The following is a 25,071-nucleotide window of genomic DNA, read 5'->3' on the forward strand; positions in this document are numbered from 1 at the left end:
CAGGATCATATGATAGCTCTATTTTTGTTTTCTTTAGGAACCTCCATACTGTTCTCCATAGTGGCTGTACGATGTAGAAGTGTAGGAGGGGTCTTTTTTCTCCAACCCTCTCCAGCATTTATGGTTTGTAGATTTTTTGATGATGGCCATTCTGACTAGTGTGAGGTGATACCTCATTGTAGTTTTGAGTTGCATTTCTCTAATGATTAGTGATGTTGAGCATCCTTTCATGTGTTTGTTGGCAATCTGTATATCTTCTTTGAAGAAATGTCTGTTTAGGTCTTCTGCCCATTTTTTGATTAGGTTGTTTGTTATTCTGATGTTGAGCTGCATGAGCTGTTTATATGTTTTGGAAATTAAGCCCTTGTTGGTCACATCATTTGCAAATATTTTCTCCCATTCTGTAGGTTGTCTTTTCATTTTGTTAATGGTTTCCTACACTGTGAAAAAGCCTTTAATTAGGTACCATTTTATTAATTTTGGTTTTTATTTCCATTACTCTAGGAGATGGATCCCAAAAGATTTTGCTGCGATTTATGTCAAAGGGTGTTCTGCCTATGTTTTCCTCTAGGAATTTTATAGTATCTTGTCTTACATTTAGGTCTTTAATCCATTTTGAGTTTATTTTTGTGTATGGTGTTAGAGAATGTTCCAATTTCATTCTTTTATATGTAGCTGTCCAGTTTTCCCAGCACCACTTATTGAAGAGGCTGTCTTTTCTCCATTGCATATTCTTGCCTCCTTTGTCACAGATTAGGTAACTATAGGTGCTTGGGTTTATCTCTGGACTTTCTATCTTGTTCCAGTGATCTATATTTCTGTTTTTGTGCCAGTACCATACTGTTTTGATTACTGTTGCTTTGTAGTATAGTCTGAAGTCAGGGAGCCTGATTCCTCCAGCTCCATTTTGTTTTTCTCTCAACATTGCTTTGTCTATTTGGGGTCTTTGATACTATCCAAGGCAATCTACAGATTCATTGCAATCCCTATCAAATTACCAATGGCATTTTTCAGAGAACTAGATCAGCCTACGATTTTTAATAAATTCTAGTGAGTTCCTTGGAGAGTAACTGGATTCTGTGAACCCTGTAGTCTTCCCACTTCGCCTCCCTTTGTCAACTTCCCAAAACCCCTCATACAATGGCTATTTGGCTTATGTAATATGAGTGACAAGTATTAGCAGTGACACCTTGGAGTCAGCTGGAATAAACTAATTAAAATATCCTCCTACAAGTTTTACCTGCCTATGGAGTCCCAAATTTTCTTCATCTTTTGCACCAGAAGAGTTTTGTTTTTCTACCCATGGGAACAGTGGGAAAAGTCATTTTCATCTTTGTTCTTGAGCTATAAATCATTCTAAGTTATATCTAACAGTGGAACCATACTCTGCTGACCCATAGTATCTAGACATTTATAAGTTGTCATTGTCAACTTCCAAATGTAGTAAGTATGTTTAGTCCTTGTCAAAATGGCCAGTTTTAGAACAATAAACTATTTTTTTCACAGTGAAATGAATATCCTTGATGTTCTAATTGTAGGTATTAGATTAAGTTTCTATTGTGATTGAGGGATGAGCTGTTTTGTACCTCTTAGAGTTGAAGATGGATGTCAGGGTTAGCAAAAGCAGCAGATTCTAAGTCATGACTGACAACCTAGGTCTAGTTTTGTATGGAGGAAGGAGTAAAAGCAAAGGCTCAAGTGACCATCAGAATACTTTAAGCTTATTGACAGCAGTGAATGGCTACGAGGGACAAGGAGGTCAGCTCTAGGAAGGAGAGATGTGGATGTTGATATATGAAAGACGGAGCTGGAAGTCACTAAAAGTCTTTGCAGCAAGCCCTAATGGCAGTGAAAAATGTCAGGCATACACCATTCAGAAATAGCAGGTGAAATTAAAAAACAAAGAAACAAAAAATTTCTCAGTTAACACGTCAAATGCAGCCTAAATATTATTGTACTAATTTGCATTCACTAATTGTAAGTATTACCTATTTCTTATAATTTAGCACTACAGATAAATATACTGAAGAAAGGTGAAATTCTACCATTTAAGGATAAAATCCATTAACATCTTGATTCATCTTCTATCATGTATTTATTTAAAAATACGGGCTTCCCTGGTGGTGCAGTGGTTGAGAGTCCTCCTGCCGATTCAGGGGACACAGGTTTCGTGCCCCGGTCCGGGAAGATCCCACATGCCGCGGAGTGGCTGGGCCCGTGAGCCATGGCCGCTGGGCCTGCGCGTCCGGAGCCTGTGCTCCGCAATAGGAGAGGCCACAACAGTAAGAGGCCTGCGTATCTCAAAAAAAAAAAAAAATATGTATACTCTTACACACATATGTGTATATGTATATTTTTACATACACACAAATAGATGCATAGTTATAGGTGTCAATACATATTTTTGTTTATTTTATTAAAAGGTAATCCTTTTGATACATATACACGAGTAGATGGATAGATATAGACAAATATTTTTGTTTGTTTTATAAGAAGATAATTCTTTTTGGTAATGATTGTGACAGTCCCTGGTCATGGCTTTGAATACTTCCTAACAGAAAAATCCAAAATTAGTGTTGACAGTATGTGCCAGAAATGGCATCTTCAGCAAATTCTTCTTCCCATGTGACCTTGGCTCTCCACTGGGAAGCCTCTTTTGATTCCTGGCTGTTTTCTGAAACTAACTTGTTGGTCTCATGTAAGATGCTATACACTTTAAATTTCTTTCCAATAATGGAGTACTTTTCTGCTCAAATAAACCAAAGAAAGTTTTTCTTGTAACCAATAGAACTGACTTATAACCAGTTACTTCAGTATGCTTGTACTTTCTCAGTTTGTTTCTGTTCTTTTCTGGCTTCTCAGTTCAGTGTTTGTTTAGAGTGGGAGAAAATGGAAAGGACAGGAGAATACTTCAGACCACTTCTTCCTCCCATGCATTCCATTCCTCTCTCGTTAATGTTGTTTCCTGTCACTAACACAGCACATATGAGCAACATTCCAAACTCTGTTTCATGTTCAACACCTATTAAAAAGCCCTGTCCTTCTTAGTACTCGAAACATCCAAACCACAAAACATTTCCTGTGATAAAAAGACACAAAGAAAAGGGAGATGAAGAAGGTCAGACATTTACTACATATGAGGCACTGTTCAAGATAGTTTATATACTATGTCTTCTAATAATTTTATGTGATATATATTATGTTCCTCAATTTACAAATAAGGATATGGAACAGAAGGATGTGATTTGCTAAGACTCACAGATAAATGACAATGCCAGAATGTAAACTAGAGTTTTCTCACCGTAATTCAACATAATTTAAACTATATCATCTTTTTCCCCCAAGATTTTGCAAGCATATTTAATTTTGTCTCTCCTTTTGGAGCACGAGTCCAAATTAAAGGCAATGTGTGTGAAGATGTGACAAGTTGAAATCTTGTAACTCATTTCCAAATTCCGTGTTATCATTAGTAATAAACTCATCAGTGTATCTTAAAGGACTAAATCGTACTTTGAGATCACTTGTAGGCTCTAAAATGGCTGAGGAATCTCAGATCAGAGTTAATGGGAACCAGGACTGGCTGCTTTATTTTAGGGTTCATCCCTCAAAAACTATTACAAATTTCAATCTTGTGATATCAAAGCATTAAGCCAAGCATGGACCCTTCAAGCATGAGAACTTGTATGATGGCACAGGTTATACACTTGTGAAGCCGGTCCTGATTTGTGAATTTACTTCCAAATAATCCAATTTGGGTTGGTAACTGCATAAATAGAACATATAGGCCACAAGTTGGTAATTATTACAGCTCAATGACAAGATGGGGGTCATGATATTATAATTTCTACTTTGTATATGGTTGGAATTCTCTGTAGCAAACATTTAAAAAGAAAAAATTTGAAAATATGAACTAAGAAACATTCGATAATAAAAAATAAATAATATGATAGAATATAATAAATATGAAAGGTGAAAAAGGTCTGATATACACACAAATTATGTTCAGAGGAATAGAACAAAAAGTGTATTCAAAAATGTTATAGGAATTATTCTTCTACAAGGACATAGAAGAAAATGTGCCTCAACTTTTCCAAAACAGGAATATTTGAAACTGTGGATCAAAAGAATAACCTCTGTCTTAGGAAAAAAAAGTACAAAATTATCGGTATATACAGGTAAATTTGCTGAAATATAATAAGAAAGAAACTCTAAAGAAATCCAAGGGAAACTAACTACTAACCTATAAATGAGAAAAATTCAGGCTGACCTCGAATTTCCCTTTAACAAGATTTTATGAAAGATGATGTAAAAACATCTACAAAGTTCTGGATGAAAGAGAATATGATCCAAGAATTTCTTTCAAGTAAGAGATAACAAACAGGTATTTAGGCTTCTACTAATCCAAGAAATATAGCACATTTAAGCCCTTCTTGAAAATAAACAAACCCTTTCTTGATAATGAAATCTAGCCAAACAAGAGATGAATCAACTCTGGAATAGGAAAATATGGTAAAAGCAGTGACTAGGGTCATTGAGTTTTAAAATATACAATAAAGATGAAAAAAAATCTATATAGTTACAAAAATGGAGACAAAATCTTGGTGACTGTGAAAATATTTTCTAATAAGCAGTATTTATAGTTTAGGTGAGTTGGGTAGAGTACACATGTCCTCATATTTCATTGCAGTAAGTTTATAGCCAATGTCTAGAACTGAAATTTATTGCAGAAAAAAAAATGTTTTCTTCATGTTTTTTATGTTGAAGATGTCTTTTGTAAAGTAATAGTTTTGTTTTTTAGGAAACATTCATTTAAAATTCAGTCATTCCTTCAGTTTTACTTCTATTTTTGTTGTTTCTGATAAATTCAAATAGATTTGTGTTTCATATTTTGGTTGCCATGACATATTGAGAAATGTTCATTTGAGAACAAAATTCCTGCCATATTCTCTCTCTCCACTCATCTGTCATTGTAATGACCCTTCTGTCTGCATACATATGAAGATCAGGATGATGTTCAGCAAATATTACCTAAGACTAGTTCTAGCAGGTGGGGTGTCGAGTGTTTCTTCCAGTTAGTTTTCAGTGTCTTTGACTCTTTTAAAAAAATGCATCTATTATTTATGTTTTTTTTCTTAAAAATTAAAATCCAGGAATTTAAAATATTGTTACTAGTAACATATATTTTATTCAGCTGTAGTTATTAATTTGAGATGCCATTTTTATAAAATAAATATCGGTACGATAACATTTAAGCTGCACTTGATGTGTTAACTGAGAAATCTTTTTGCTTCTTTTTTTTTTTAAAGAATGGAGTTTTTTTTAATTAATTTATTTATTTTTGCTGTGTTGGATCTTCGTTTCTGTGGGAGGACTTTCTCTAATTGTGGCAAGCAGGGGGCCACTCTTCATCGTGATGCGCAGGCCTTTCACTATCGCAGCCTCTCTTGTTGCGGAGCACCGGCTCCAGACGCGCAGGCTCAGTAGTTGTGGCTCACGGGCCCAGTTGCTCCGCGGCATGTGGGATCTTCCCAGACCAGGGCTCGAACCCGTGTCCCCTGCATTAGCAGGAAGATTCTCAACCACTGTGCCACCAGGGAAGCCCCTGTTTCTTTGTTTTTTAATTTCACCTACTATTTCTGAATGATGTATGCCTGACATTTTTCACTGCCATTAGGGCTTGCTGCAAAGACTTTTAGTGACTTCCAGCTCCGTCTTTCATATATCAACATCCACATCTCTCCTTCCTAGAGCTGACCTCCTTGTCCCTCGTAGCCATTCACTGCTGTCAATAAGCTTAAAGTATTCTGATGGTCACTTGAGCCTTTGCTTTTACTCCTTCCTCCATACAAAACTAGACCTAGGTTGTCGGTCATGACTTAGAATCTGCTCCTTTTGTTAACCATGATATCCATCTTTAACTCCAAAAGGTACGAAATAGCCCATCCCTCAATCGCAATAAAAATGTAATTAGATATAATGTGTTTGTATTGATAATGCAGTCATATACTCACATCTATTCTTAACAGAAACATTAAAATCTTCAAATTTTCACAAGCATTATTATTCTTAAGGGCATATTCTCAAGAAACATTATCATAAAACATATTAGACATACACATAAAAGCCTGTCAAAATCTGCCATGATTCCCCACCCTGAAATCACATTTTATCATGTATCTTCCATCCGTAAGCTACCTAGGAAATGCATACTGTCTGGTCAGCCTCAGAAAAAAAAATATTTTAAAATATGGTCAGAGTGTGACAATTGTAGCAAAGTAAAAACATCAAAACCTAAAAACTAGGAGAGCAGACATTAAGTGCAGGCTTTGTGACTTTCTAGTTTTGTGGACTTCCCAGGTTGTTTAACTGGGATTGAAATAATTGTTCTGTTCATGGTAAGTATAATTCGCTGGGGGAAGGGATGCTGTCATATTTAAATCAGGCTTAAAGTGGGTCACCTGATCACCAGATGTGCAGCAGCTGGTACCCAGGTCCCTGACACATTCCTCAGCTGTGCTATTCTGGTGACTTATCATTCCTTGTTCTTGTTCTGTTCTAACTTAAAATACCCACACATGACTTTCCTTCTGCTCCCAGGTCACAGGCACTCATTCCTGAGGCACTCGCCAATTTGGGGGCACTCCTTGGTCACTTCCTAATTTTTACTTTTGACCATGGTTCATGTTCTCAGTTTCTCCATTACCTCTGTCAATTATGGTCGCTATAGACGTCTGTCAGGAGAAAACAAACTTGCAAGTTTTAAATATTATATATTGTTGTATTGGAGAAAAAGTTTTTTCTCCCCTGTGTATCCTGTTATACCTCTTTGCCGATGTTGATATTTAATATCAATTCTATATATTAGATATATTGAAAGTGAATTAAACACACATTTAATCAAAAAAGGCCAGTAGCCCATAGACAGGAGGCACTGCAAATACTTTCGTGTCCATTAATGTTTGGGAGAGTGAAGTGAGAACAGAGTCAACCTGAGGCCCGGCTGCTGAACAGACACCACCTGAGTCCCTCAGAGACAGAGGTGTGCAGGTGTTGGGTGAAATTTCTTCGCAGTGATTCTCCCAGAGCCCTGAGCTGAGAGAAGGGAAAGGATGCCCGTCCAAGGACTCTACCAGGAATGAATCTCCATTGTGCACAATGATTAATTCATGGTTATTATAAATCCTGAGTTCATGTGCTCATAGTAATGTTTGAATGGGGTGATGACCGCCAAGTTGGAGCTCCTCTAGTTCATGTGTTTAATTACTGCCCTTGACTAAGGGAAGATTAATTTTTATGAGGTAAGGGAAGTAAGTATGATTAGAAGCAAACTCCCAAAACACTAGGCAGGTTTTATTTTGAAAGAGAAAAATGAAGGTATTTGGAGCCGAAAATAAACCCGACCAGATATGTTCATTCAGACATTGTTAGTGAATATAAATGAATTGTCTAAATTTGTAAAAGTTGCGACAGAAGCATGTAGCACTGGTTTTATGAATACTTGTAATGGGAAGGTTGTTTAACGAAACAATAATCTGTCCAGTTGTTCCCATTAAACTTAATGAAATGTAAGGCTTCCATGGAATATCGAATGGGAGAGTATATGCAAAAGTCTATGCAATATGGATGGCTAGAGCAAAACTGTCGAGAAAAGGAGAGGCAGACACTTTTGAGGCTATGGATAAATTTTCACCTGCTAAATATTGACAAAACAGACTAAATCTCTTGATTTCTGGTCCACGGTAGAACTTTCCTGCTTCATTTTGCCAGGGCTGTCATAACAAAGTACTACACACTGGGTGGCTTAAACAACAGAAATTTATTGTTTTCACAATTCTGGAGACTCGGGGTCTGAAATCAAGGTCTCAGCGAGGTCTGAGGACTCTTCTCTTGGCTGGTAGGTGATCATCTTCTCTCTGTGTCCTCATATGGTCTTTCCTCTCTATGTGTTAATCCCTCTTCTTCCAAGGACACCAGTCAGATTAGATTAGTGTCCACCCTAAGACCTCATTTTAACTTAATTACCTCTTTAAAGAACCTGTGTTCAAATACAGTCATATTCTGATGTACTAGGGATTAGAACTTCAACATATAAATTTTAAGGGAACCAATGTAAATTATAACTCTCTCTTTATAAAAGAAAAAACCTTTATTTCCTTTTAATAATATCTTGTTCGATTTGAAAAGATCTGGGTTTACTTGCATGAAGAGAACTATAATAAATACTGAGAATGGAAAAATGAGAAAACAATTGGATTCTGCCTTCAATGAAATTACTGTCAATTAAGAAAAATAGATGTGTGAATTACTGTCACATTAATTTTAAAATAGAAGTTCATAAGAGGCAGAGACACTTAGAGAAGGGAGGTCTTACTTTAAGAACAAGCATAGGGAGGCATCACATGTAAGTAATATTAACTAGGTTTCTAAGAATTTTAGTATTTTTCTGGAGAGCTAAAGAACTTTCAAGACCAGGTAAAACAGACTGTGCAAAATAGGAAATAGAAAATACAAATAAAGTTCTCCACAAATTGCAGTATGCTTGGTGTAACTGTATTATGCAGTTGGAGAATTATTAATAAAAGAGTCATGGAACATGGGTAGCCTTACATGAAAAAAATCTCAAAATAATTGTGCTGAGTGACAAAAAAAGCCAAACAACAAAACATAATTTATTCAATTATTTGATTTTATAAAGTTCTAGAAAATGTGAATTGAAAATTGACCTTTAATGAATGAAGAAATTAGCGGGTGGGTCACATACATACTCAGTTTCTTGGCTGTGATGAGACTTCACAGATGTATTATATGTATGTCAACACTCATCAAACTGTCCACTCTAAATAAGTGCAGTTTTGCATATGTCCATTACACACCAATAACACTTTTAAATGAAAAACAATTATACTGGGGAAGGAGTTAGATTGCTACCTTTATATCATTTGTATGCTGGTCATAGATGCTCCATTATGATGGGAAGTTCTCTACTGTTCCTAATTTGCTGAGTTTTTTTATCAGGAATTAATGTTAGATTTTGCCAAATTATTTTCCTGGATGGCAGTATAGCTTTTAATAATTAGTTAATGATTAATTGATGTTTAATTTAGACTTTATTTTTTAGAGCAGTTTTAGGTTCACAGTAAAATTGAGGGGAAGTTATTCCCATATACTCAACAACCCCACATAAGCACAGCCTCCCCCATTATCAACATCCCCCACCAGATGGTCCATGTGTTACAAGTGATGAACCTGCATGGACACAACATGATCACGCAAAGTCAGTAGTTTACATTAGGGCTCACTCTTGGTGATATTTACTCTGTGGGTTTGGAGAAATGTAAAATGACATGTATCTGTCATTATGGTCACCAGATAGAGTATTTTCACTGCCCTAAAATTCTTCTGTGCTCCACCTAACCTATTCATTCCTCTCCTCTCACCCCCAGCCCTTAGCAACCACTGATCCTTTTACTGTCTCCATGGTTTTGATTTTTGTAGAATGTCATATAGTTGAAATCATAGAGTATGTAGCCTTTTCAGATTGGCTTCTTTCCTTATACATCCATTCATCTGCTGAAGGACATCTTGGTTGCTTCCAAGTTAGACAGTTATGAATAGAGCTGCCGTAAAGATCCATGTATGTTTAGTTTTGTAAGAAACCACAAAACTGCCTTCCAAACTTGCTATACCATTTTGTATTCCTATCAGAAATAAATGAGAGTTCCTTTTGCTCTGTAACATTGCCAGCGTTTGGTGGTGTCCACGTTTCAGATTTTGTCTTTCTAATAGGTGTGTACTGGTATCTTTGCTTCAATTTGCATTTTCCTGATCTGATGACATATAATGTGCATCATCTTTTCTTTTCTTTTCTTTTAATTTGTTTTATTTTATTTTTTAACATCTTTATTGGAGTATAATTGCTTTACAATGGTGTGTTAGTTTCTGCTTTATAACAGAGTGAATCAGGTATACATACACATATATCCCCATATCTCCTGCCTCTTGCCTCTCCCTCCCACCCTCCCTATCCTACCCCTCTAGGTGGTCACAAAACACCGAGCTGATCTCCCGGTGCTATGTGGCTGCTTTCCACTAGCTATCTATTTGACATTTGGTACTGAATATATGTCCATGACACTCTCTCACTTCATCCCAGCTTACACTTCCCTCTCCCCATGTCCTTAAGTCCATTCTCTACATATGCGTCTTTATTCCTGTCCTGTGCCTAGTTTCTTCAGGACCTTTTTTTTTTTTAGATTACGTATATGTGTGTTAGCATACGGTATTTATTTTTTCTCCTTCTGAATTACTTCACCCTGTATGACAGACTCTAGGTCCATCCACCTCACTACAAATAACTCAATTTCGTTTCTTTTTATGGCTAAGTAATATTCCATTGTATATATGTGCCACACCTTCTTTATCCATTCCTCTGTCGATGGACACTTAGGTTGCTTCCATGTCCTGGCTATTGTAAATAGTGCTGCAGTGAACACTGTGGTACATGACACTTTCTGAATTATGGTTTTATCAGGGTATATGCCCAGTAGTGGGATTGCTGGGTCATATGGTAGTTCTCTTTTTAGTTTTTTAAAGAACCTCCATACTGCTCTCAATAGTGACTGTATCAGTTTACATTCCCACCAACAGTGCAAAGTTTCTCCACACCCTCTCCAGCATTTATTGTTGGTAGACTTTTTGATGATGTCCATTCTGACTCGTGTGAGGTGATACCTCATTATAGTTTTGATTTTCATTTTTCTAATCATTAGTGATGTTGAGCATCTTTTGGGTGTTTGTTGGCAATCTGTATGTCTTCTTTGGAGAAGTGTCTATTTAGGTCTTCTGCGCATTTTTGGATTGGGTTGTTTCTTTTTTTGATATTGAGCTGCATGAGCTGCTTGTAAATTTTGGAGATTAATCCTTTGTCACTTGCTTAATATTCTGGTTTTAGAATCAGGGTGATGGTGGCCTCGTAGAATAAGTTTGAGAGTTTTCCTCCCTCTGCTATATTTTGGAAGAGTTTGAGAAGGATAGGTGTTAGCTCTTCTCTAAATGTTTGAGAGAATTCACCTGTGAAGGCTTCTGGTCCTGGGCTTTTGCTTGTTGGAAAATTTTTAATCACAGTCTCAATTTCAGTACTTGTGATTGGTCTGTTTATATTTTCTGTTTCTTCCTTGTTCAGTCTCGGAAGGTTTTGCTTTTCTAAGAATTTTCCATTTATTCCAGGTTGTCCATTTTATTGTCATAGAGTTGCTTGGAGTAATCTCTCATGATCCTTTGTATTTCAGCAGTGCCAGATTTACTTCTCCTTTTTCATTTCTAATTCTATTGATTTGAGTCTTCTCCCTTTTTTTCTTGATGAGTCTGCCTAATGGTTTATCAATTTTGTTTATCTTCTCAAAGAACCGGCTTTTAGTTTTATTGATCTTTGCTATCATTTTCTTCATTTCTTTTTCATTTATTTCGGATCTGATCTTCATGATTTCTTTCATTCTGCTAACTTTGGGTTCTTTTTGTTCTTCTTTCTCTAATTGCTTTAGATGTAACTTTAAGTTATTTATATGAGATGTTTCTTGTTTCTTAACGTAAGATTGTATTGCTATAAACTTCCCTCTTAGAACTGCTTTTGCTGCATCCCATAGGTTTTGGGTCATCATGTTCTCATTGTCATTTGTTTCTAGGTATTATTTTATTTCCTGTTTGATTTCTTCAGTGATCTCTTGGTTATTAAGTAGTGTATTGTTTAGCCTCCATGTGTTTGTTTTTTTTACAAATTTTTTACTGTAGTTGATATCTAGTCTCATAGCGTTGTGGTCAGAAAAGATGCTTGTTACGATTTCAATTTTCTTAAAATTACAAGGTTTGATTTGTGACCCAAGATACGATCTATCCTGGAGAATGTTTCATGAGCACTTGAGAAGAAAGTGTATTCTGTGGTTTTTGGATGGAATTTCTTATAAATATCAATTAAGTCCATCTTGTTTAATGTATCATTTAAAGCTTGTGTTTCCTTATTTATTTTCATTTTGGTTGATCTGTCCATTGGTGAAAGTGGGGTGTTAAAGTCCCCTACTATGTTTGTGTTGCTGTCGATTTCCCATTTTATGGCTGTTAGCATTTGCCTTATGTATTGAGGTGCTCCTATGTTGGGTGCATAAATATTTACAATTGTTATATTTTCTTCTTGGATTGATCCCTTGATCATTATGTAGAGTCCTTCCTTGTCTCTTGTAATATTCTTTTTTTTAAAATCTATTTTGTGTGATATGACATTTGCTACTCTAGCTTTCTTTTTTTTTTGTTTTGTTTTTTTTTGCGGTACGTGGGTCTCTCACTGCTGTGGCCTCTCCCGCTGCGGAGCACAGGCTCCGGACGCGCAGGCTCAGCGGCCATGGCTCACGGGCCCAGCCGCTCCGCGGCATGCGGGATCCTCCCATACCGGGGCACAAACCCGTGTCCCCTGCATCGGCAGGCGGACTCTCAACCACTGCGCCACCAGGGAAGCCCTCTAGCTTTCTTTTGATTTCCATTTTCATGGAATATCTTTTTCCATCCCCTCACTCTCAGTCTGTATGTGTCCCTAGGTCTGAAGTGGGTCTGTTGTAGACAGCATATATACAGATCTTGTTTTTGTATCCATACAGCTAGTCCATGTCTTTTGGTGGGAGCTTTTAATCCATCTACACTTCAGGTAATTATCAATATACATGTTCCTATTACCATTATCTTAATTGTTTTGTGTTTATTATTGTAGGCCTTTTCCTTCTCTTGTGTTTCCTGCCTAGAGAAGATCCTTTAGCATTTGCTGTAAAGCTGGTTTGGTGGTGCTGAATTCTCTTAGCTTTTGCTTGTGTATAAAGGTTTTAATTTCTCCATCGAATCTGAATGAGATCATTTCTGGTTAGAGTAATCTTGGTTTTAGGTTTTTCCCTTTCATCACTTTAAATATGTCCTGCCACTCCCTTCTGGCTTGCAGAGTTTCTGCTGAAAGATCAGCTGTTAACCTTATGGAGATTCCCCTGTATGGTATTTGTTGTTTTTCCCTTGCTACTTTAATTTTTTTTCTTTGTATTTAATTTTTGATAGTTTGAGTAGTATGTGTTTTGGCGTGTTTCTCCTTGGATTTATCCTGTATGGTACCCTCTGTGCTTCCTGGACTTGATTGACTATTGCCTTTCCCATATTAGGGAAGTTTTCAACTCTAATCTCTTCAAATACTTTCTCAGTCCCTTTCTTTTTCTCTTCTTCTTCTGGGACCCCTATAATTTGAATGTTGGTCCGTTTGTTGTTGTCCCAGAAGTCTGGGACTGTCCTCAGTTCTTTTCATTCTTTTTTCTTTATTCTGCTCTGTGGTAGTTATTTCCACTATTTTATCTTCCAGGTCACTTCTCCGTTCTTCTGCCTCAGTTATTCTGCTATTGATTCCTTCTAGAGAATTTTTAATTTCATTTATTGTGTTGTTCATCATTGTTTGTTAGCTTTTTAGTTCTTCCAGGTCCTTGTTAAACATTTCTTGTATTTTCTGCATTCTGTTTCCAAGATTTTGGATCATCTTTACTATCATTACTCTGAATTCTTTTTCCGGTAGACTGCCTATTTCCTCTTCATTTCTTTGGTCTGGTGGGTTTTTACCTTGCTCCTTCATCTGCTGTGTGTTTCTCTGTCTTCTCATTTTGTTTAACTTACTGTGTTTGGGGTCTCCTTTTCACAGGCTGCAGGTTTGTAGTTTCCATTGTTTTTGGTGTCTGCCCCCAGTGGCTAACATTGGTTCCATGGGTTGTGTATGCTTTCTGGTGGAGGGGACTAGTGCCTGTGTTCTGGTGGATGAGGCTGGATCTTGTCTTTCTGATGGGCAGGACCACATCCGGTTGTGTGTTTTGGGGTGTCTGTGACCTTATTGTGATTTTAGGCAGCCTCTCTGCTAATGGGTTGGGTTGGGTTCCTGTCTTTCTAGTTGTTTGGCATAGGGTGTCCAGCTTGCTGGTTGTTGAGTGGATCTGGGTCTTAGCGTTGAGATGGATCTCTGCAAGAGCTTTAGCTGTTCGATATTACATGGAGCCAGGAGGTCTTTTGTGGACCAATGTCCTCTACTCGGCTCTCCCACCTCAGAGGCACAGGCCTGACACCCAGCAGGAGCACCAAGACCCTTTCAGCCACACAGCTCAGAAGAAAAGGGAGGAAAAAACAAAGAAAGAAAAAAATAAAAAGAAATAAAGTTATTAAAATAATTTTTTTAATTATTGAAAATTAAAAAGTAATAAAAAAAGAAAGAAGAGAGCAACCATACCAATAAACAAATCCACCAATGATAACAAGTGCTAAAAACTATACTAAAAAAAAAAAGGACAGTTAGAACCCTAGGACAAATGGTAAAAGCAAAGCTATACAGACAAAATCACACAAAGAAACATAGACATACACACTCACAAAAGGAGAAAAAGGAAAAAAACTCTATATCGATATCTATATCTATATCTATCTATCTATATCTATATCTATATCGATATATAAAGGAAGAGAGCAACCAAATCAAGAAACAAATCTACTAATGATAATAAACTCTAAATACTAAACCAAGATAAACATAAAACCAGAAACCAGTCAGTCACATACAGCAAACCCTAAGTCTACAGTTGCTCCCAAAGTCCACCCCCTCAGTTTTGGGATGATTCATTGCCTATTCAGGTATTCCTCAGATGCAGGGCACATCAAGTTTATTGTGGAGATTTAATTCACTGCTCCTGAGGCTGCTGGGAGAGATTTCCCTTTCTCTTCTTTGTCCACACAGCTCCCGGGGTTCAGCTTTGGATTTGGACCCGCCTCTGCGTGTAGGTCGCCTGAGGGCATCTGTTCTTTGCTCAGACAGGACAGGGTTAAAGTAGCAGCTGATTCGGGGGCTCTGGCTCACTCAGGCCGGGGGGAGGGAGGGGTACAGATGCGGGGTGAGCCTGCGGGGGCAGAGGCTGGCGTGATGTTGCACCAGCCTGAGGTGCACTGTGTGTTCTCCCAGGGAAGTTGTCCCTGGATCATGGGACCCTGGCACTGGCGGGCTGCACAGGCTCCCAGGAGGGACGGTGTGGACAGTGACCTGGGCTTCTTGGTGGCTGCAGCAGCAGCCTTAGCGTTTCACGTCCGTCTCTGGTGTCTGTGCTGATAGCCGCGGCTCACGTCCATCTCTGGAACTCGTTTAGGCAGTGCTCTGAATCCCCTCTCCTCACGCACCCTGAAACAATGGTCTCTTGCCTCTTAGGCAGGTCCAGACTTTTTCCAGACTCCCTCCTGGCTAGCTGTGGCACACTAGCCCCCTTTAGGCTGTGTTCACACAGCCAACCCCAGTCCTTTCCCTGGGATCTAACCAAAGCCAGAGCCTCAGCTCCCAGCCCCCACCCATCCCGGCAGGTGAGCAGACAAGCCTCTCGGGCTGGTGAGTGCTGGTTGGCACCGATCCTCTGTGCAGGAATCTCTCCACTTTGCCCTCTGCACCCCTTTGCTCTCTCCTCTGTGGCTCCTAAGCTCCCCGCCCCCTCGCCACCCCTGTCTCAACCAGTGAAGGGACTTCCTAGTATATGGAAACTTTTCCTCCCTCACAGCTCCCTCCCCGAAGTGCAAGTCCCATCCCTATTCTTTTGTCTCTGTTTTTTTCTTTTTTCTTTTGCCCTACCCAGGTACGTGGGGAGTTTCTTGCCTTTTGGGAAATCTGAGGTCTTCTGCCAGCGTTCAGTAGGTGTTCTGTAGGAGTTGTTCCACATGTAGATGTATTTCTGATGTATTTGTGGGGAGGAAGGTGATCTCCATGTCTTACTCCTCTGCCATCTTGAATCTCCCCCCTGCATCATCTTTTCATATGCTTCTTTACTGTTTGTGTATCTTTTTTGATAACATGTCTTAAGATCCTTGACAAATTTTTAAATTGAGTTGTTTTCTCATTGTTGAGATTCAAGAGTTGTATATAAGAGTTGTGTATTTTGGATAACAGTTCTTTATAAAATGTGTCTTTTCAAATATCTTTTCCTAGTCTATGACTTGTTTTATTCTCTTGACATTATCTTTTGTATAACAGAAGTTCTTAATTTTAATTAAGTTCAGTTTATCAGTTGTGTCTTTCATAGATTGTGCTCTTGGTGTTATATCTAAAATGTCATCACCATACCCATGGTCGTCTATGTTTTCTCTTATGTTATCTACTAGCTTTACCGTTTCACATTTTTATTTAGGTCTATGATGCATTTTGAGTTAGCTTTTGTAAAGGGGGTAAGATCTGTGTCTAGATTCATTTTTTTGCATGTGGATGTCCAATTGTTCCTGCATCATTATTTTTAAAGGACTATTGTTGCATCATTCTATGGCATTTACTTCTTTGTAAAAGTTCAGTTGGCTTTATTTATGTGCATCTGTTTCTGAGCTCTCTAGTCTGTCCTGTTTATCTGTTTGTTCTTTAATCAATACCATACTATCTCAATTATTGTATCTTTATTCTGACCCTTAAAGTTGAACAGTGCCTTCCACCTTTGTTCTTTTCCTTCAATATTTTGTTGGCTATTCTAGCTCTTTTTCACTCCATATAAACTTTAGAATCAGTTTGTCAATATCTGCAAAATCACTTGCTGGGATTTTGATTGGGATTGCATTGAATCCATATATCAAGTTGGGAAGAACTGACATCTTGACAGTAGTGAGTCTTCTTTTCCATGAACATAGAATATCTCTTCACTGTTTAGTTGTTTCTTGGCATTGGTTAATTTTTGAATGTTAAAACAGCATGGACCTCCATAGATGAGACCATTCTTGGTCAGGTTATACTATTCTCTTATGTTTTGTCAAAATCAATTCTCTAAAAGTTTATTAATTGTGCTAGTTCCATGTGTTATTGAACTTTAGCTTTCATGCCTAGTAATATTTTATTACAATTTTGCAGTCAAGTCGATGCTGGCTTCACAGAATTGTTTTGTGTAGAAGTTTTGATTATTGTGTATGTAGTGAGATTACGTTATGGTTTTAATTGATTTTTTTTTCTTTTCTGATAAATAATGAGCTTGACTACTGTTTCTGAAATTTATTAGTCATTTGAATATTTTCTTTGAACTGCATGGTCATATTACTAGATCTTTGTAATTGTACTTATATATTCTAGAGGAGTAGTTTGTTAATATTACGGATTTCATATATTTTCCTTCGTGCTTTTTTTTCCTCTTGCCTTGTTATCTCTCATGGTGTCTCAATGATAAACAAAATTCTTAATTTTAATGTAGTCTAATTTATCAATATTGGTACTCATTATGTATTTATTTATATGTAATGTTTTTCTTCTACAAGATTTATTTTATCTTGAATGTTTACATTTATCATCTACCTAAAATTGATTTTTATGTATAGCATAATCTTTGAAACAAGAGATTTTTTCATTAAGAATTTTTATCGATTGGCACCATTTATTTACAAGATAAAGTTAAGTTAAAATCATTTTGATATTCTTATTATTGTTGAAATTAATGACTTGATTTTAAACTTTATATGGCAATACACAGAAAAAACCATAACCAAGACACTCTTGAAAATGAAGAACTTTTTTGTGGTACTTATATGATCAAATATAAAAACTTATTATAAAGCTATATCGCTTAAGTCAGTGCTCTCCTGCCGTAAAGATGAACAATAGACAGTGGGAACAGAAGAGAGAATTCACCTACAGACACATACACGTGAACATTTGATTTATGACAAAGTGGCACTGCAGAACTACACTTGGTGACAACCTTCATAAGATTGGAAGGAGGTCCTGATAGCTCTGGTTTTTGTGGATCTCTCTAGAATAGAGCACAATTAATACATCTTTACCAAAACATTTTGACCATAGTGGCCAATTTCAGGGCAGCGCTGAAGATTTAGCATTTTGATTAGATTAAGGTGTCTGTACTGTGAGAGAGCTGAACATGTTTATGGGCTATTTTTCAAGTAGGTTTTAAAAAACAGTACATAGATTAGGGAACCCAGAGACAAGGAAAGGATTTTATGATTTATGCGATTGCAACATGCTTCAAAGAGAAAGACTAAGAGAGAGAGAAAGAGAGAATAGAAATGCACAGCAAGCACTTTTCAAAAAAAATAGGTATTTGAGAATATAGGTGAAAAATTGGCTCTGAAGAAAAGACATGTGACATTTCAGATTCCAGCTAATAAAACAGAAGCAGAGTCTTTTGGACCAGATGGAACACAGTAGTGTATACATACTAAATTACATATTTTCATATAGTAGTTCAGATACCATAAAGTTAATTTAACAGGAAAAAAATGGTGCACTTGGAATATTCCCTACAAAATGCAATGCTGTGGTCTCTTAAGTGAAACCACAAATGGTCACAAATGAAACTACAAGTGAAAAAATATTAGCAGAAATACTGTAAAATATAAAATTAGTTGGAAATTAAAGGCCTGTGAGACTAATTTCTTCATGAAAACATTGGTCATATTAGAGACAGCATCACTGTTTCATGTATTGAGAAATTTTCAAAATTTTTCATTATAAACTATTAAAACACACAATTACAGAAAATAATATCGTAGACATTAATATACTATGACTCAGATACAGCACAAGAATCTTCTTTAAATACTTTAATTGTAGTATCATTTTAATTAATCATTTGCTATCTTTGTCATGTTTCTAGTCTATGTGGTCATTTGTGTATCTTTGAAATATTGCATATCACACACAGGTTAAAGAAGCTCTAACTTTTCCTGATGATCAGCGTTAATTATTCCTGCTGAGATTCTGACTCTTCATGCTTGCTGATCTTCTAGCATCAGGAATCTGAAATGATCAGATGTGGCTTACTTAATGGTTTAATGGGACTGTTGCTCTGCCCCTTGCTAGAAGCAGTCACACGCTAGGAAACAGTACCTCTGAACCCACAGGGCTCAGAGTGATGGTGACGAAGACACATTCCCTAAGAGGGTGACTGGAATTGATGGTGGGGGGGGGGGCCACTCCTGCTTTCATCCTTCTACCTATTGGCCAAGAAGCCATTCCACTGCTCCAGGAGGCCAGCGGCTTCTGGTTAAGAGACCAGAAGATCACATACCATGTGCCCACTGCTGTAGCTCCTTTTCTGGAAAGTAAAGTTTCATTTAATTTAAAGGCTGGGATCCTGTGCTGGTAGAAAAACAAACAGATTGAAACTTTTAAGCTCTCGGAAAGCACCATGATCAAGCGCCAGGAGAGAGAAATGCAAACTTATGTCTAAAACAAATGTAGGTTCCAGCCAATTTTAATTGCTGCCTCTTCCAGGGTTAATGGGATAAAAAAAAATAGCTTGCCATCGAGTAATTAGTCTCTGAGAGGAGAGGTGCTGTATTGGGGGAGTACCATTGGTCTCAGCTGCTGGCAAGTTGGACTCAGCACTGGCAGTAACTAGGTTTCAGCTTTCATGAGCGGGAGCCTGTGCCATTAACCCCAAGCTTATTAGCTTCAGGCTCTGCCGTCATGGCTGAATCATTCTGTATACTGGGTATTTAGTGCCTCTTCTGTGCTAAGTGCTGTCTGGTGAGCACTGATAGGATACACAAAGACTTTCCAGCTCTATGTTCACTCCCATAGGTTATTTCCTCTAATCTCCTTGTCCCTTATATTCCCATATTTCCCTTTTCAGGTTGCTTATCAAATAGTCAGGATACTTACCACTGCCCACTAGTACTGTATTTTCTAATCTGTGGCCATTATTTTTCCCAGACATGGGAGTAGTCAGTCCTGCGTGCCCACTGGGAGAATTTCCCTCTATACTGTTTTTCAGGCCCCTCTAGGTGGGGCTAATGTCCACACCCATATCCAGAGCTGAGTTGAGGGAGAGGTGCCAGTGTAATAGTGGTTGATAACATACGAGTCTGGACCACCGCCTTATGCAACGTCTACCCCTTGGTTGTGTTCATGCTTGACATAAAATATGTCACTCACATCTTATGATGGATTGCTACTGGTCCAATCTGGCCTTATGATTTGGTTGATATGACAGGACCTAGTTCACAGAGGGTATCTGACCATGAGTTCTCTTGATATCTCAGGGCCCAGTAATAGGACAGGATCTGTTTTGCAAAAAGTGTATAGATGTCTACTGCAGCTGGCATGACCTTGACCCATCACCTTAGAGGTCTACTTGTGATTCTATTGATTGATTCTATTGGGGCTTGCTGTAAGCTCCACACGGCATCCTTCCCCTTTACAGATATGTATAATACCATTTATTCAGCTAGGTCACGTTGTCCATGTGGTAGAGCCACTTCAGTGTCAGCCTAGACCTAACTGGCTTTTGATGGGCAACACTGGTGGATTTAATGCTGTTTTTTATGTCTTTAAAGTTGGTACTAATCTCTGCTACTGCCTCAGAATATGGCATTCTTTTGATTTATTTTCTTTGTGAATGAGAGGGAGATGGTGTCAGAGACTTCTAATTGACCTTCGCCTATTAGAGCTCATATGCCAGAGAACAAAAAACTGATGTGAAATTTTGAACTTTTGTGGAATATATCCATTTCAGTTATACATTTGGCCATCACAGAATTACCACTAGGGGCTCTGTAGACTTGTTGAATGAACTGTGGACCAGGCTCAATCACAGACTGAATTTATTACAACCTCCCCATACACACTCACTCGACAGAAATCCATAAAATGCTTTGGGTCTTCTGGTATCAATATTAATTTAGACCCCACATCCAATAGTCTTCAAATGTTTTGGCGTTCCTCCTTCCCAGGATGTTAATACCAAAGTAAAAGGCCATATATCCATTTGGAAAGGATTCAGAGCTCATTATCAAATGCCCTTGCCATGGTATTGAATGATCCTTGCATCTTGGAACCAGGCCTCTCTTACACTCCGTAGTTTCCAGGTCTGAAAACTGGCTCAGACCCAGGAAATTGGCAAAGGATAGCAACTTTTATTTGGAGAGGCTGGCCACGGTTTCCCGACTATCCATCCTTGAGTTCTTTTGAAACGCACTCTAGCCAGATACTCATTAATTACGCCACAAGATTGTTGTTTTATTAACCGTCTCCTTTGCTCTCTATAATGATATGGATTGAGACTAGAGACCTCCCTCTGCATTATAACAATCCTGCCCACCTTTCATTTCCGATGGTGAAGAACATCCACTTGGCCTTCATTTTTTCCAGATTGGTCCATCCCATTGTCAGTCCCAACTGACCGGAAAGCTCAGTTCTATAATGGCTTATTACACTGTCGCTTATGCCCTAAAGAGAGCAGTCACCACTGATCTTTTCAGAGTCACCAGGACATCCCTTATTGCTTTGATAAATGAAGTGTCTTCTGGGACCACTCCACTCATGCATGGTATTCATCTGGTGGGTTTTCTGACTTTATGTAGTATATGTTCTCTAGCGTGGCCACTTCTTTGAGTCTTTCTCTTCCTTCCTCCAAAATCTCTCATGGTAGATTTGGCATTTCTACTCCATATACCATGGGCAGTAACTTGCTTCAGGCTTTTGCGGTTTCCTGGAATCCCTTGCTAGGATGTTACATTCTGTATCACGGGAAGAGACTTGCGTATTGACAGAATCTCCTTTCCCAAAATTTATATTTACCTCCCCAGTCCCTTGTTCATTCTCCTGTTCCTCCCAGGACATTTTGTCAAGCTCTCACAGATCTGTCAGAGGTTAGCCCTTTCTTCCTCTTAGCAAACCCAGCACTTACCTGCTTATATTATATTGTGACTTATTCCTTGTCATTCGTCAAGGAGACCAGAGGAAGGGTGTGAGAAGATTGGAGAGAAACACTGCTGGCTTGATAGACAGAGGCATCTGTGTCACCTTCAGAGAAGCTGGAATCACTAGCGTTTCACAAAGAGGAAGCCTAGACCTTTGTGACTGCTGTTGTTCATTTACCCAGATTTCCCAATCCCCTGTCTAGTAATTCCACACTTTCCCAATCAGGGTCCTGACTTTTGTATAGTATAATTATCAGTGATGAGAGTTCAACTTTCTCTGGAGCAACACTCCTCTTGCAAGCAAGTGCTGGGCTTGAAGCTTTTTTCTGACCTCCATAGCAGGTGATGAGATTCCCTTCCTATGATATCAAGAAGACCCTCTGGTTTTCCCATTTTGCAATAAATTAGTGATTCATCATTCTCATCCTTTCATTATCTTTCTTTTTCTAATTCCTCATTAGTACCCAACAAGACCACTTCATTCTCTAGTCTTTGTAATTATTGTTTCTCCAGTATTTCTCAAATGCCTGATAAATGGGCTACATCAGGGCACTTCTGAAGCTGAATCCGGCCTCTGTACCCCAGCACTGAATTAAATCTTGGAGACAGTTTTGGGTGAAGTAAAAAAGAATAGCTTTATTGCTTTTTCCAGGCAAAGAGGGCCACAGTGGGCTAATGCCCTCAAAACTCTGTGTCCCAACCCCGGGGGGAGGGGGGAGGGTTGTGAGGAGTTTTATAGTCAAGGGGCTGGGTTGCTGATAAGGATCAGAGTTCATGCAGGGCCCACATTCCTTCAATCCAGAGATATCTGGCAGCAGGTGATGATAGGCAGCTCTGACCTTCTGTGGAAATGAAGAATGCTTCATCAGGCAGTTAACATTTTCCATTTGGTGGGGGTTTTAGTTCTGCAGAAGAGATCGAAGATATTGTTATGTGTGTCCCTTGAGGCAGAACCAGGACCTGCCCCAAGGCTACACTGTTGTTTCTTGACTGCTCCTCCCTTGTCTCTGCATCCCCTCCCTTCCCTGATCAGCAACTGTTTGAATCTGCCCTTTGGAACTCAGGGAAGGAGACACAGAAAGGCTTTTGTGCCCAGGAGCCCCACAGGGTCCTGCTGGGTTTCACTTTCTTCTACCAAAGTAGTTCACTTCCAGTAAATTTTAACACTTGCACCAATTGCATGTGCTGGAGCCTATGTGTTCTCGAACTATCACAGATGATGGGGTTTTATTAACAGGCAGCTGATGAATGATCCAGTTCCAAAGCCCTATGTCAGGGTCTGCTGTCTTAAACCACTTCTGGTGCCACAACCAATGCTGTTGAGGTCCCTTGAGAAGTACTGTGAGAGGGAGATTTGTGTGCACCTTTTATTGAGCAGAATTTCAGGGTCAATACCAGTGCGCTGTCAACCTCAAAAAATAAAATATCTCGTTACTCCGTCAGCAAAATGGGTTTATCCGGGAAGAACAGAGAATTGCAATTCAGGACAGGCAAGCTATGGTGAATCATAGGCAAGTCCGAGGAGACAAAGGGAAGGCCAGCTTTCATTAGGTTTCAGGGGGAAACTTTGTTCTGAGTGAAAGTTCTTTGGAGAAGAACAAGAGTTGGAGGTTTGGTGGCTTCTCATTGGCTGCAAGAGGTCGTGAGAGGGTTGTTGTTGAGGCAGGAGGGATCCTCCTTTTCTTAAAAGCAGGAGATGAAACTCCCACGTGAAAAATGTTCTCCCTTGCACCAGAAGAAATGGATAAGATGTTGAGACAGAGGGCATCTCATATTGGGTTGGCCAAAAAGTTTGTGAGGGTTTTCTGTAAGATCTCAATGGAAAAACCCAAGCGAACTTTTTGGCCAACCCATGAAAAGACTTCTATACAAACAAGCCCTGTTAAAGTAATTCTTATCTTCCTTCTTCCTGCCAGTTATGCAGGCTGCAAAGAAGGTCCATGCCTGAGAACTCTCCCTCAGGGCTTCCTGACTCCATTTTAAATGAGGTTTTCTTCTGCAGAAGGACAAAGTGAATGATGACCTTTCGTTGAAGTAGCTCTTGAATGTCCTTTGTAATTGGGGCACGCCCCCCCAGCCCCGTTGACCAGTCATAGAGTGGGAGATGTTCCTCAATGAGAAAGCTCTCTTCTCCTGATGGCAGATCTCAGAGAGGAACTTGGGTGAAGGCTGGCGAGCACCAGCACTGGAAGGTCAGCGGATGAGTGCCTCAGTCCTAAGAAATGAAAACCTGATGAAACGTTGTAAATCTGAAAGGTGGAAACAACATAAATCCACATCAATGGGGGGTATAAATATGATGGAGAGGAAGAGACAATAATGTTGAACAGTAAAATCAGTAGAAGTAGGTCTTTAGATATCAATGTGAACAGTTCTCAAAAAATGTGAAATTGAATACTAAAAGCAATATGCAGAGTAACAGATATGTTTATCATTTACATAAATTACATTTACATAAAAATATAATGCCCAGAATAATTCCCTGTGTTCTTCATTAATATAATCAAGAGGTTGTGAAAATAATAAGTTAACTAAAAGGATAAATATAAAATTATTGACAGCATTTGTCACTGGGGAAAGGAACCCACACAGAATACAAGTTTCTCTGAATATTATCACTGTATCATTTGTATGAAAATATGGGAAAAGTGTTTGCCAGTGCAAATATTTAAACCCTGGTCTCTCCAATTGCAAGGTGAGTGCTTCATAACATTGAAACTCTTTCCTAAGCATTATCTACTCTGTCCCATAACAGCCCACTCCCATTTTCTCTTCATTTCCACTGCTACCAACTGCATTCATATCTTACCATGTGTGCTTGAATGATTTAATATTATCATGTGCCTATTGGCCTCCTCCAATTCATCTTACTTATTATTATTATGAAATAATAATATTCCCTAAACACATCACTAATAGTATCACTACCCTGTTCAAATCCATCATTTGCCCCTCACTGTCCAGTAAATTATGTAGAAAAAACCAGAAAGATAGAAAATATAAGGAAATAGATGATAAGAAAGATTCCAGGATATCAGCACCAACAAAAGGACTCCAGAAGTATAGTGAAGAGAAAAGGGAGGAATTTTTTCAAACAAAAAGTACCTGTAATCTTAAATTATGGCTTAAATTATTCCTTCTTTCTTACAAGAAATCTTCAAATATAGGAGATAGCATTCATGTGTCTTATAATTAGGACAAACATATATTCTGCTTTGCTTAGCACTGTCCTGGTTGAGCTGGTTATCCTAGCATAATTAGTAAGAGTGCTTCTTTTTATTCTCTCAGATGTCGCAGTTTGTCCTAAAATTTATATAGTCACCCTACATCAAACCTTGTATTTTTTAAACCAAAATC

Source organism: Neophocaena asiaeorientalis, unplaced genomic scaffold (assembly GCF_003031525.2).
Source record: "Neophocaena asiaeorientalis asiaeorientalis breed wild unplaced genomic scaffold, Neophocaena_asiaeorientalis_V1.1 scaffold180, whole genome shotgun sequence".
NCBI classification, from domain to species: domain Eukaryota; kingdom Metazoa; phylum Chordata; class Mammalia; order Artiodactyla; family Phocoenidae; genus Neophocaena; species Neophocaena asiaeorientalis.